The following is a 4,131-nucleotide window of genomic DNA, read 5'->3' as shown; positions in this document are numbered from 1 at the left end:
ATTCCTCAGCACCACATAAGCAAAAAGAAAAAAGCCAGAAGTGGCGCTGTGGCTCAAGTGGTAGAGCGCTAGCCTTGAGCTGAAGAGCTGAGGGACAGTGCCCAGGCCCAGAGTTTAGGTCCCATGACCGGATAAGAAAAAAGAAAAAAAAAAAAAGACTAATGCTCTACTACTTGAGCCACGGCTCCACTTCCAGCTTTTTCTGAGTAGTTTATTGGAGATAAGAGACTCATGGGCTTTTTTCGCCTGGCTGTCTTTGAACCGTGATCCTCAGATCTTAGTCTTCTGAGTAGCTAGGATTATAAGCACGAGCTACTGGCACCCAGCCAAGAAATGATGTCCCTCCCCACAAGCCAACTTATTTCTAGGTTTGTAAAATACTTTTCAAAAGTTACTTCCTGTAGTACTTCAACAACTTTTTTTTTTTTTTTTTTTGGTCAACTAAGGGCCTGGGTGCTGTTCCTGAGTGCTTTTGCTCAAGGCTATCCCTGTACTACTTTGAGCTACAGCTCCACTTCCTAAAAACTTTAAAAGAACAACTAAGCTTTAAACTTTCATAATAGTTATATTAAAAAAAAAAAAACCTTCAGAAACCACCCAAAACTGGCAGAACTTTGCCTGTCAGGTGAGATGAATGGATAGTGATGGGTTTTAATCACAATGTGTGCTGTTTTTGCTCACTTTATACTCCAAGGATCTTAACAATATTTAACCCAATAAACATCACAAGGAAACCTGGGGAAAATACCCCCTGAATTTTAAACATGAAATGTTCTTAACCCCAAATTGACTTCTGATCATCATTAAATGTGTCTGCCAACCTCACAGGAATAGCTGATATCTGTGTACTATTGGGCATTTTTCCAGTGTACATAATTCTGTATGTGTGTGTGTATATATATATATATATATATATATATACATCTATATCTATATCTATATATGTCCTTTAATTCAGTTTCTAAGCTGCCTTTCACTGTTTTTAACTCCATGTTGCCATCAATTTTGTACTGGTTATGTCACTCATCTAAGAGATCTTTCCTTGATTCTCCATTTTTTTTCAAAATCAAAACAGATGACCCTTTCTAGAACCCTCTTGGCTTTCTCTCCTCTCATGTGCACGTCAGTACATCCTGATAACCCTGATAACACTCTGTTATGGCTTGGATGTAAAATACCCCCAATGGCTCCTGTGTTAAAGGCTTGGTTCTCATGGATTATAATTGCTTACTTGCTTGCTTAGTTGATTTGGGGCTTGAAGTCACAGCCTCATGCCCTCATTTGGCTTTTTTTTTTTTTTTTTGGTCCGGCCGTGGGCCTGAACTCTGGGCCTGGGCGCTGTCCCTCAGCTCTTAATTGCTTACTTGCTTGCTTAGTTGATTTGGGGCTTGAAGTCACAGCCTCATGCCCTCACTTGGCTTTTTTTTTTTTGGTCCGGCCGTGGGCCTGAACTCTGGGCCTGGGTGCTGTCCCTCAGCTCTTCAGCTCAAGGCTAGTGCTCTACCACTTGAGCCACAGTGCTACTTCCAGCTTTTTTTTTCTGCTTATGTGATGCTGAGGAATTGAACCCAGGGCCTCATGCATGCAAGGCAATCACTCTACCACTGAGCCACCTTCCCAGCCTCACTTGGCTTTTTTAGTCAAGGCTGGCATTCTACTTTCTGAGCCACACCTCCATTTATGGCTCTTTGCTAGTTAACTGGAGATAAAAATTTCACAACCTCTAGGGCTGGAATGGGGCTTAGTGGTAGAGTGCTTGCCTAGCAAGAATAAAGCCCTTGGTTCAATCCCTCAGTACCACATAAACAGAAAAAGCCAGAAATGGCACTGTGGCTCAAGTGGTAGAGCACTAGCCTTAAGCAAAAGAAGCTCAAGGTCGGGCTGGGAAGGTGGCTCAGTGGTAGAGCGCTTGCCTTGCATACATGAGGCCCTGGGTTCGATTCCTCAGCGCTGTGGCTCAAGTGGTAGAGTGCTAGCCTTGAGCTGAAGAGCTGAGGGACAGTGCCCAGGCCCAGTGTTCAGGCCCCACGACCGGACCCCCCTCCCCCCCCCCCCCCAAAAAAAGAAGCTCAAGGTCAGTGCCTAGGCCCTGAGTTCAAAGCCACAGGAATGGGGAAAAAAACATCACAATCTTTTTTTTCTTTATATATATTTTTTTATTGTGAAAATAGTGTACAGAGGGGTTACAGTTACTCACAATCTTTTCTTTTTTTTGGGGGGGGGGGGTCCACCTCTTCAGCTCAAGGCTAGCGCTCTACCACTTGAGCTACAGCGCCACTTCTGGCTTTTTTCTTTTTGCATATGTGGTGCTGAGGAATCGAACCCAGGGCCTTAGGCATGCAAGGCAAGCGCTCTACCCCTGAGCCACCTTCCCAGCCCCACTCACAATCTTTTCTACTGCCTCCAGCTGAGATCCTCAGATCTCAGTCTCCTGTGTAGCTAGGATTCTAGGTGTGAGCCACCAAGGCCAGACCCTACTGATTATGACTAATGGGCTTTTAGAAGGGACTCAGTTGGAGGAAGTAAGTCACTTGGAATTTGCCTTTTTCCTTCAGTTCTTCTCTACCTCACCCTGCTTCCTGGACACATGAAGTAAGACATGTTTCTCAACCATCCCTTCCTCCATGATTCTTTGCCTAGCCATAGCCCAGATACACAGAGCCAAGTAACCACTGACTGAAACTTCTGAAACTGTGAACTAAAATAAATCTTTATTCAGGTTGTTTTGCTCAGCTATTTTGTCACAGCAACAAGAAGCTGGCTGACACACTCATTCCAGAGGAGAGTCCCATACCCTTTGCTTCTAGGTAGCACTACCAGCTGTAAATTGATTATAGGTGAGTCATCACAGATGCTTGATGATTTTAGTTTTCCTCTTTGGTAATTACTTGTTTATAATGCTTGTTCACTTTGCTTTTTTTTTGTTGTTGTTGTTGGCACTAGAGCTTTAACACTCAGGGCCTAGGTGCAATCTCTTAGCTTTTTTTGCTTAAGGCTAGTACTCTACCACTTGGGCCACTGCCCCACTTCTGTTGTTTTGTTGGTTAATAAGAGGTACGTGTCTTATGGTCTTTCCTCCCCAGGCTGGCTTCAAACAATAATCCTCAGATCTCCTTCAGAATAGCTAGGATTATAGCATTGAACCACCAACATCGAGGTCCATTTCCATTCTTATTGCTTTAACTAGATCAGTGAGTTTTAGAAACTGCAAAAAACTGCTCTTTGACCTACATTTATATTAAGATCATTGAAGAGAAATTCCCAATTTTATGTACTTAATATAGTTTTTGCCTTAATTGTAAATTTTATAGTCATTCTTCCACCATTCTACTGTTAACACCTCTGTGAAATTAGTTATCACTTCTCCTAGGATCTTAAATGACTTTATTCATGTTTCTTTTACCTTCTTTAAATAATTTCCTTACTCTGTCTTCTTGTCTGAAGTCTGACCTTCTCAAGGGTAGGGACTGGAAATTACTCATCCTTACATCCTCAGGACAGTTTGACTCATGCTAGCTCAGTGATGGTGGAAGGAAGGAATGACTCATTTTAGTAAGCACGCTATTGTATTTGGTGAGTTTTCATAAGACATTTCCTGTCAGCCCTCCAATGCTGTAGTCAGAACCTTCCACTTTGATGGTCTCCACCTTTATTCAGACCATCCTTGAACAACTGAATAATGCTGAATGAATCAGATTTTCTCTCCAGAGAATTTGGACCTGAGGCTTACACAACGCTGAATTAGATTCTACCCTGTGAGTTCATGTAGTGTGGTACAACCATTCAAGGCACCTATGTTAGTGATCATGGATTGAGAGATGGTCTGTATAGAGAAGAAAGCTGTCCTGAGAGAGAAGCACAGTAAGAATTCATAGGGAAGAAAGTAGATTTTCCTTGATTCTTGACAGATCCTCAGTTCCTAAATCTGTTCTTTCATAGAGATATCTCAGTATTTCCTTACCTACAGAAAGTTCAAGAAAGTCTACCCTGAATATATTTGTCTGTGTATTATCCATACAATGTAATAACATTATAATTGCATATTTTCACTGGAGATGATAGTAACTTGTTCAATACATACTTAGCATATCAAAAACATCTCTTTAGCTCTTTTAATAGCCACACAGAAGT

Source organism: Dipodomys spectabilis, unplaced genomic scaffold (genome assembly GCF_019054845.1).
Source record: "Dipodomys spectabilis isolate Male_0828 unplaced genomic scaffold, ASM1905484v1 ptg000052l, whole genome shotgun sequence".
Lineage (NCBI taxonomy): Eukaryota > Metazoa > Chordata > Mammalia > Rodentia > Heteromyidae > Dipodomys > Dipodomys spectabilis.
Note: the sequence above shows the minus strand (reverse complement) of the source record.